The sequence below is a fragment of the Arvicanthis niloticus genome, chromosome 1 (genome assembly GCF_011762505.2).
Source record: "Arvicanthis niloticus isolate mArvNil1 chromosome 1, mArvNil1.pat.X, whole genome shotgun sequence".
Taxonomy (NCBI): domain Eukaryota; kingdom Metazoa; phylum Chordata; class Mammalia; order Rodentia; family Muridae; genus Arvicanthis; species Arvicanthis niloticus.
In genome coordinates, this window is record NC_047658.1 from 147,881,550 (window position 1) to 147,892,032 (window position 10,483).

General features: G+C 42.5%; 1 long non-coding RNA gene across 1 annotated transcript in view; it reads left to right on the forward strand.

Moving 5' to 3' along the window:
• Positions 1-353: 353 nt before the first annotated feature.
• Positions 354-10,483, forward strand: part of LOC143441165 (uncharacterized) — a 15,950-nt gene continuing 5,820 nt past the window's right edge. The window contains exons 1-2 of the long non-coding RNA XR_013108392.1: positions 354-544; positions 3,284-3,376. This is a non-coding gene — a long non-coding RNA (uncharacterized LOC143441165). The remainder of the gene's footprint in view (positions 545-3,283; positions 3,377-10,483) is intronic.

Consider the following 10,483-nt stretch of genomic DNA (forward strand, 5'->3'; position numbering starts at 1 on the left):
TTTCTGTAGTCAGCTCTAAGTTCCTCAAAGTTAGCCCAGTCTTTTGTGTGAGGAGTTTCTATCCTCTAATACTAACTCTGGCCAGAAAATGTACTCAGAGACACATATGACCAGGAAATCCTTATATCTGAGATATGTGAGATATGTGGTTGCTGAGAATTGAACTCAGGACCTCTGGAAGAGCAGTAAGTGCTCTTAATCTCTGAGCCATTTCTCCTGCTCGGTTAAGAACTTTTGCCCAAGGTTACACAACTAGTAATTGCAAAACTGTTTGAACCCAGCCATTCTGGCTCCAGAGCCAATGTACTTGGCCAAGTAAAAATGCATGTCAGACTCTGCTTTTGCCTGAAGGTCCTCCTAAGTCACCAGACATCTATGCTGGCATCACTTCAATGGCAGTGGAAATGGCAGGTGTTCTGTCACCTGTGGGCTCCCTCTGCTATGCCTGGACTGGACAACTCTCCCAAGAAAGGAGTTGAGTGTGGAAGCTTACCCAGCATGTCTTCTTCCCGCCCTGTTGAGAAGTCTGGTGTAATTCTGATAGGTCTGCCTTTATATGTTACTTGGTCTTTTTCCCTTACTGCTTTTAATATTTTTTGTTTTGTGCATTTGGTGTTTTGACTATTATGTGACAGGAGGAAATTCTTTTCTGGTTCAGCCTATTTGAAGTTCTGTATGTTTATGGGCATCTCTTTCTTTAGATTAGGAAAGTTTTCTTCTATAATTTTATTAAAGATATTTACTGGCCCTTTAAGCTAGGAATCTTCACTCTCTTTTATACCTATTATCCTTAGGTTTGGTCTTCTCATTGTGTCCTGGATTTCCTGGATGTTTTGGGTTAGGAGCTTTTTGCATTTTGCAATTTCTTTGTCTGTTGTGTCAATGTTTTCCGTGGTATTTTCTGCACCTGAGATTCTCTCTCCTATCGCTTGTATTCTGTTGGTGATGCTTGTGTCTGTGACTCCTGATTTCTTTCCTAGGTTTTCTATCTCTAGGGTAGTCTCCCTTTGAGATTTCTTTATTGTTTCTACTTCCATTTTTATGTCCTGGATGGTTTTGTTCAATTCCTTCACCTGTTTGGTTGTGTTTTCCTGTAATACTTTAAGGGATTTTTGTGTTTCCTCTTTAAGTGCTTCTATCTGTTTACCTGTGTTATCCTGTGCTTCTTTAATGAAGTCATTTATGTCCTTCTTAAAGTCCTCTATCATCATCATGAGATGTGATTTTAAGTCAGAGTCTTGCTTTCCCAGTGTGTTAGGGTATCCAGGGCTCGCCGTGGTGGGCGAACTGCCTGATGATGCCAAGCAGCCTTGGTTTCTGTTGCTTATGTTCTTGCCCTTGCCTCTCACCATCTGGTTATCTTTGGTATTAGCTGAGCCTGCTGTCTCTGACTGTGGCTTGTCTCTCCTGTAAGCCTGTGTGACAGCACTCCTGGGAGACCAGTTCTCTCTGGGAGAAATTTGGGTATGGACAGCTGTGTCACAGGATCAGCTCCGGGGTGCAGACAGAAACCAGGAGGGTTCTGTCCCAGGCTGTTGCTTGGTTCTTGTGTCCTGATGGTTCTGGGCAGGTCCCTCTTGGGCGAGGTATTTGAGCAGAAGTGGTGGTCTCAGCTCAGTTCACAGCACTCTTGTAGCCCCTCTTTCCGAAGGCCCTCTGAAGGAACTCAGAGGCTTCTCTACAACAGTAATACCAACTAATTGCAGGCCTGGAAACGGAAGTTCAAAGACACAAAATTCTAGGCATCTGCTCTTTGGCTCCAATGAGGTAATTTCCTGAACTTTTGCCATTTTGAATCTATTTGTTCCTTGCTTAAGAGCTGTTTGCCTTGTCCTGTGTCGTGATTCCAAAGCCTGGCAGCTGTCTTGTGGTACTGCCACAATCTCCAGCCAAAAGTGACCTTAGGCATGTGGAAAAGGACTGTCATAGAGTTGTCACAATGCCCGAGTTCCCTCACTGTTTTCTAGTTTCATTTCGTTGCTATGATAAAAACCCACTAACCAAAGACAACTTGGAGAGGAAAGGGTTAACTGACATTACACTTCCAGATCACAATCAATCACAGAGGAAAGTCTGGGCAGGAAGTCAAGGCAGGAGCCATGGAGCCTCATTCTCTGACTGATGCTCAGCTAGCTCTTTTAGGCGTGGCAGGCCCATCTTCCAGGAGATGATGACACCCACTGTGGGCTGGGTCTCCCTGCATCAATTAACAATGCAGAAAACCCCAATCTCCAGTCTCACAGACCAATCTGATCAAGACAGTTCTTCAGTTGAGGTCTTCTCTTCACAGGTAACTCTAGGCCGTATCAAGGTGTAACCAGCACACCTTGTCTCTTAGTAACAGAATCCCAACTTGATTTGAAGGTAGCAATGTACTGTATTAAACATTTCTATTCCCCAGCATCTCTTGCAAATTTAGCAGAGGCCAACAAGAGTCACCCAATGGAATCTAGGAATATTCTTTAAAAGAAATGTAACAGGATGGAGAGATGGCTCAGCAGTTGAGAGCACTGACTGCCCTTCCAGGGGTCCTAAGTTCAATTCCCAGCAACCACATGGTGGCTCACAACCATCTGTAGTGGGATCCAATGCCCTCTTCTGGTGTGTCTGAAGGCAGCTACAGTGTGCTCATATACATAAAATAAATCTTAAAAAAAAAAAAAGAAAGAAATGTAACTTTGCCAATTTTTTTTCTTTTCTGCCATTGTTTTATCTCCTGCCTGAGATGTAAATGAGATGGTTAGAAGTCAAATATTCTTCTTGAATTATGAGGTAACCATGCGGATACACTAAGGATGGTACAACGAGAAGACAGGCAGAGGCTGACTCCTTACATGATGGTTAATTTGTCAACTTGATACTATTTAGACTCACCCAGGACTAGGATCTCAATGAAGGATCATCTAGATCGGGTAGCCTATGGACACGTGGGTGGTGAACTGTCTTGATTCCATAAACTGATGTGGGGAGGTCCTGCCCACCGTAGGCAGCACCATTCTCTAAGTAAGGAATCCCAGACTGTGTATGTGTAGAGCAAGTGCTGAACACAAGCGTCCTCTCTTCTCTTCACTGTGGTGATTCCAGTTCCTGATGTCTTGGTTTCCTCCACAACGATGGACTGTAATCTAAAACTGTGAACTAAAATTCCACCTTTCTCTTTCTAAGCTGCTATTAGTCTGGGTATTTTATCACAGCATCAGGAATGAAACTAGAATGCCTACCAGCCACGGAGCTTCCCAACAAGCTCCAGCCTTCTGACCTCTGATTTTTTTTTCCATGACAGATGTCGGTGCATCTCTGATGAGTTGCGATGGTCTGAGTGTTCAGCTGTATTTCACCACCACGGTTACCGATGTGTAAACGGAGGTAGCATTCAGTGAGTGCCAACTGTAACACATGCTCCTTCTTATGCTGGCTTGCTTGATGCTTCACAGAGAAGGACACTGTGAACCGGTATTGTGAGATCCTTTCCCAGGGCTGTTCCGAAAGTCATGCTGAGGCATGGGACAGTGACATATTGGACTCCCTCCAGAGAGTTCATTTAAAAGCACTTCCTGAAGCCATGAGGGCGTTTTCACGTGGGGCCCTGCAGAGTTTCTGCCCTTTCTGTCACGTGCAGATGGTCACCGTTCTCACACATGAAGCGTATCTTACACACATTCTACTTCTGACTTTAAGGGCACTGAAGCAAAAACTCTAGCCAAATGTGACAAAAACTAAGGAAGCCTGAGACTAGAGTGTCAGTCGAGGCCCTAAGGGGCCATTATTATTGGAGATATGAGAAAACCAAGGCAGAGGCTAGTGAATAGGCTTTATCACATCATGCATCGCATTGGAGACAGAACCATGGCTTGCTCTCCTATCTCTCATCTAGTGGCTTTTGCTGTATCTAACTATCTACTATTCCCTATTAGAAAGTCCTTGTTTTATACTTTGTCTTCCTGAATCAGTCTATCACTAGCAGCCAAAGGATGCCTTACTTTGAATCTCTTATGAGTCTTACTTGGTCATAATAAGTTGTTCTTTCTTTAGATTGCTGCCTGACTAATACTTTGTTAAGAATTGTGTTTAATTTTTTTTTTTTAGTTTCGGGTCTTTGTGGTGACAAACTGTTTGATAAAAGTAACTTAAGGATGGGAGGGTTTATTTTGCTCACAATTTGAGGGTCTAGTGGCAGGGAGCTCATAGCAATGGGAGCCTAAGCTGTTCACAGTGAGTCTGCCATCGGAAGCAGAAAGTGAGATGAAGAGTCAACTCACTTCCTCCTGCTCATTCCCTCTAGGGTGCCATCCACAGAAGGGTGCTCCCACCATAGGCAGGTCTTCCCATCTCGATGAATCCAGAGGCTTGTCTCCTACCAGATTCTAGAGTCCACCATGATGATGGTCAAGAGTAGATTCTATTTTTTTTAAATAATTTTTTAAAAGATTTATTTATTTATTTTCTGTATATGTGAGTACCCTGTAGCTGTCTTCAGACACACCAGAAGAGGGCATCAGATCCCATTACAGATGGTTGTGAACCACCATGTGGTTGCTGGGACTTGAACTCAGGACCTCTGGAAGCTTAACTCCTGAGCCACCTCTCCAGTCTGATTCTTTTTTTTTTCCCTGAGATTATTTTGTCAGTTTTTAACATCAGGATTAATCTCTGTTTATAAAATGAGATGGGGGCATTTGTTTGTCTTCATTTTCTGATAAATACCAGTGTTAAATGTCTTTCTCACATTTATGATTGAAATAAACCATGAACCTATCAAAACAGATATTTCTCTATTACCTTTTGCTAGAAGTTTCAACTTCCTCAATAGATATAAGCATGTTCAGAGTTTACATTCCAACTTAGGCCAGTGTTGACTGGTTGTATTTTTCATACGTGTGTCCATCTCATCTAAGCCTTTTTAGATTTACTAACATGGAGGACTCACAGTACTCCCTTGTTTTCAAATTGGCAGGGTTCATTTCAGATATTGGAAATTTTCTCCCTCTCCTCCCTCTCCCTCTGTCTGTCTCTGTTTTCCTGTCTGTCTGTCTGTCTGTCTGTCCCTCCCTCCCTCCCTCCCTCCCTCCCTCCCTCTGTCCCTGAGTCTCTGTGCCTCTGTCTCTCTCTGTCCATCTGTACCTCTCTCCCTCTAATTTTCTCTGTCTCTCCTTCTCCCTCTGTCTCTCAGTCTCTGTCTCTGTCTCTCTGTCTCTCTCTCTCTGTGTCTCTCTCTCTCTGATAGAGCTATTTATCTGTTTTATTTATCTTTCAAAACTCAGCTTCAGGTTTTACCAATTTGTGTGTGTGTGTGTGTGTGTGTGTGTGTGTGTGTGTGTGTGTGTGCGTGCGCGTGTGTGTTCTATCTCATTGACTTCTCCCATCTTTATCATTTCCTTCTTTACCCTTTATTTTTCTAACATCCTTTGAGTACTTCTGGAGCCATGGGTTATTTAAAGCAACTTAATCTCCAAATATTCAAGGTTGTTTTTCTATTTAAAAAAATGCTTATTGCTAATGATTTCTGACTTCATTCCTTTATGGTCAGAAAACAAACCATGCCTCCAACGGTTTTAAGTGTGACTGTATCTACAGTCTACATTACCTTCTCATTTTGAGAATGTACATTTGAAAAGAATACATATACTGTGGTTGTTAGATACAGTGACAGTTATGCAAGAGATCCAGCAGGTGACACTGGGTAGCCCCTCCCCCTGGCCCCCCAACATTGTCAGAGCTTAAAGATACCAAGTCTACTTAAAGCAGACTACTGTTTTATCTGGACCCAACACCAAACTTCTTATTCTTTATGACAGTCAGCAGCAGTGGAAGTTTCTACCCAGTTCCATCAGTCTTTAATCCTGGACTTGGGAGGTTTAGGTTGTGTTTATAGAGTCTAATGCCTCTTCTTGTGCTGAATCCTTGCTGAGATGACCTCCCTCCTTTGTAGCCACTGAAGCTTTTGAATCTTCCGTATAGGTAGATAATAGTCAGATTAATCTAAATCTCAGCTGCCCCTCAGGCCCAGGACTGGTCAAAAACTGAAAATATGCCTACCAGAAAGGTGCTGGTCTACCAGGATAGACTATTCCATCTTCAGAAGCATTTAGTCACTAGCATCTTGAGCCTGGTAAAGAGGTAGACCATCTGGCTAATACCTCAATGCCAACTAAGGGATGCTCAAACAGAAGGAATACATCAGAAATATAGGACCGATTAACTCAAGCTTTACAGGTGGCTCCTTACAGAGAGAAGAAACACAAGCTGCTTCCTGTTTGAGTAAGCACAGGCCTGCAGTAGACACTTAAGAACAACATTGGGAGTCGGGGCTGTAACTCAGCAGAGTATTTGTCTAGTGTGCTGGAGATCCTGGGCTTGATCCTCAGCACCACACAAACCAAGTAGAGTAGAATGAGCTTACAGTCCTAACAACCCGGAAAGAGGAAGCGAGAGTTTGGAAATAGAAGTTTAAGGTCTGCCTCAGTTACAGAGGAAGTTCAAGACTAGCTTGGGTTATATGAGACACTATCTCAGTGGGAAGAGGGGGGAAGGAATCATGAATCAGACAACTCTTGGTCAATACAGATGTACCTGCTCACTTTTTAAAAAATTTGCCTGGTGCTCTGCAGTACAGCTCTGCCAGGCTATGTGGCTTGTGTGGATGGGCATTAACTGTTTTGCTTTGAACTGGGGGCATCTATTTGCCACTCCAAAGCCACTTTAAAACACATAGCCTTAAATATATTACCTTCTGGGCTAATTACCTTCTCTCCTTTTTGTGAGACAGTTTGGATAGATAGATAGATAGATAGATAGATAGATAGATAGATAGATAGATAGATAGTGGTATTGCTGAATCAAACAGCTATAAACCTTTAAAAATAATAGCCTTCCTTCCTAGAAGGCTATAGAAGCTCACGGTTCATACCATACCATTAGCCTCGCCAACCTTTTTTATTTCGGTTAATCTGGTGGATCCAAAGTACTAGAGGGAAGGAGAGAAGAGGGAGTTCAGGGGAAGTCAACCAAAACTAAAGGTACAGGCAGAGTGTGGTGACACACATCTTTAATCCCAACACTCTGGAGGCAGAGGCAGATGGATCTCGATGAGATCTTGACCTATATAGTGAGTTCTAGGCTAGCTGAGGCTGCATAGTGAGACCCTCCCTATCTCAAAAACAAAGAAACAAATAAATCAACAACAACAATAAAAGATGTATGAAAAAGCTTTTGTGGAAATCTGCTACATTCTACACTAATTTTAATTTTTTTTTTTTTAAAAAGAGTCGGAACCCAGAAACCCTACATGGGCAGACTATTATCCCACTGGAAGATATGGGTTATTAAGTTCAGTGCCCAGTACCAGTTACCTCTCTACAGATGGTTAAGAAGGCCTCGTGTGTGCCCCAAACAACACAGGGTGTTGTGGTTATTCTTGTTTGCCCATCAGAACTACATGGCAAGACCTTATTGGTGAAGACACCACATATTTTGCAGGACTTAAATCATAGTGGAATTGGCCAGGAAAACACCCCCCTGTTGCTAGCTTTCATAACGTTGAAAGGTGTTATTCAGGCCGCTGGAGGAGAAAAGCTGTCATTACTTAGTGGTCAACCCTGAATGCTACAGTACTGACCTACCAGGAAAGATAAGCCCACTGGTGCATAAGTGGCACTGAGGTTATGGAGGACACCAACCACTTTTGGATTAGACTTGAGGCCTGCTTCACTGGGAGATATTCATGTCTGATACTGTAAACATAGTCAAGAGTCCATGGCGCAGGAGCTCATAGGCCCTAGAAGAGAACCTGTTAATTGTTGTCTTGCTAAATGAGCATGCTTCCAAACTGTCTTCTACATACTTATGTTTATACACACAGATTAGTGCCGCTCCCAGTCTTGATTAGAGAGGTTTCCCTTTACAGTGGCCATCAGTTAAAGCAGAGACTCATAACTGGTGAAAGGCACTGAGAACAAATGACTGTTGAGGCTCAGCCTTGACTCTTATATCCACACACCCATCAAGACTTAGGAGCATTGCAGAAGAGGGGGCAGAACAAATGTAAGCCCTGGAGGATGGGAAGGAGAGTTGTGAAGTACTGTCTTCTGGGTATGATCTAACCACTGCACTAATAAACTCACTGAACTGCGGTTACCTACACAAGACCAAGCCAACAAGCTTAGCAACATTCTAACAGGTGACACTAATCTGACTCACCGAGTAACAAAAAGAGAGAAGGGGGGGCGGGGAATAGTTGGAGGATTGAGAAGAGGAGTTGAGGGTAAATCTGATCAAGATACATTGTTTATATGTATAACATCATCAATATTAGAGGCGTTATTGTGCTAATGGTTTTTTTGAATGTCTACAGGGTTAAGAATATCGCCTTTGATTCTCATTTTTCCTGACAATTCCTGTTGATGTTCCCAGCCATATTTTGCCCAGACTGATAGTCTTTTTAATTATTACGAATATGAAGACAATGAAGTACACTGGCCACTTGCATCATGTGTTCTGTCATTTATCTCTTGACTTTGCTTGTAGTTTCTCTCACTACCTGAAGCCTGCGTTTGACGACAATATGTGATTATTGTTTTCAGATGCCGGCTCTGGAGGGTTCTGAGTAGAAACTTCAAGGGCTTCTTTACAACTTTATAAATAATTCCTCAATTTGTATCTAATATTTTTTTATTTTTACATTTAGACTTATAATCCATCTGGAGTTTATTTTTATGAGGGAAGTGGGATAGAGTGTCACCGTGCTTTCTTCCAGATGGAGAGCTGGTGCAGCTAGCATCTTTTCCCCTCCAAATGAAACACCATTTTTAATTATGTTAAGTTCCTATTTGAATTTTTTGTGGACTCTTTATTAACCCCTACCTGGATTGTTTCTTTATGCACTGAACCTATGGTTTTTTAATAGATTGGTAATGAGTTTGTTAACTGGCATTGCATTCACCTAATAGTAATATGGATACAAACAGCTTAAATTTAAATGAGAAATAAACTCCTTTCTTTTCTGTAAGAAGAGTCTGATGTAGTAATCCTGGGACTGTCAGCAAAGCACTGTGGTCATCAGGAACCCAGGCTTAGCCATCCTTCCCAGTGGCTTTTGCTTCCTTCTTGTTCCTCATGTTCCAGAGTGGCTGCTGAGGCTCCAGTTACACATCATCCCTTCTTCCACAGAGTCAAACAGGCTCAGAGAAGTACAGATGGCACATGCTGACACATGATCTTTTTATAGACTTTTCTGAAAGTTTCTCTTATCATCTGAAAGAGAAGTGACAAATGAAGTCCTTCAGTGTTTGATTTTTATTTATTTATTTATTTATTCATTCATTTATTTATTTATTTTGGTTTTTCAAGACAGGGTTTCTCTGTGTACCCCTGGCTGTCCTGGAACTCACTCTGTAGACCAGGCTGTCCTCGAACTCAGAAATCTGCCTGCCTCTGCCTCCCAAGTGCTGGGATTAAAGGCATGCACCACTAATGTTTGATTTTAATATTGAAATTGATATTATTGAAAGTCTTAGGAAGCCCTCCTTCCCCATTCTTTTTGGTTGTTGGTTGACTAATCTCTGAAATGAACTCATCTGTTTATCTTTTTTGCAGAGTTAAACCCCTAGGCTCTCTACCCACTAGAGAACATTCTAACAATGAGCCTACTCCCCCAGCCGTATCCTTCCCTGCCTCTTTTTTTAAGATAGAGTTTTTTAAAGCACTTTTAGATTTCTGGAAAATTTTAGCAGATAGTTCAGAGAGATTTCATAGACTCGGTGCTCCCCAACCCTTCTCTGCTCCATGCTCCGCCTTCATCCCCGTGTGAGCATCTCTCATTGTGTGTGTACATCTCTTCTGCAGTTAATGCTGATACATTACCATTAAGTGAGGTACATAGTTTCCATTAAGGTTCACATTGCATTGGATACATCAATCACACACACACACACACACACAGAGAGAGAGAGAGAGAGAGAGGAGACAGTCCTTTAATTGATGCTGCTCTGGCTTTTATTTAGTAAGCTGGTCATTTGTAGGCCCAGATCCATTCCCACATGGGCCATCCTGTGTTTGTTAACTGTGTGAGAAATCTGAGCATCTCTCCTGGACAGTTATAGACATGGCTGTCAGTCAGGGGTCCATCGGTGAGTTAAGAGAGAGCTGTAGTGTTAAGTAGCCTTCCTAGTAGTGTTTTCTCCCTTTCTGACTGTCCTGTTACAAACTGATGTTCCAGGACTCACTTCTCTCTGCTTTCCTCATCCTGAAGTTACAAGTGTATGCCACATACCTGGGTCTGGTTGGTTGGCTGGTTTTCATGGACTCTGGGGGTTGAATTCTTGCTGTAAAGCAAGAGTTTTCTGGACTTAGCTATCTCCTGAGCCCCAGACAGTAAATCTGATGGGCACACAAAGCTCTCCTCACCTGTCATTTTCTACTGTTTGGTGGCCACTAAGTGCACACTTGACTTACCTGGTAACACACTCCTCCCTGTAGATTTTCTGTA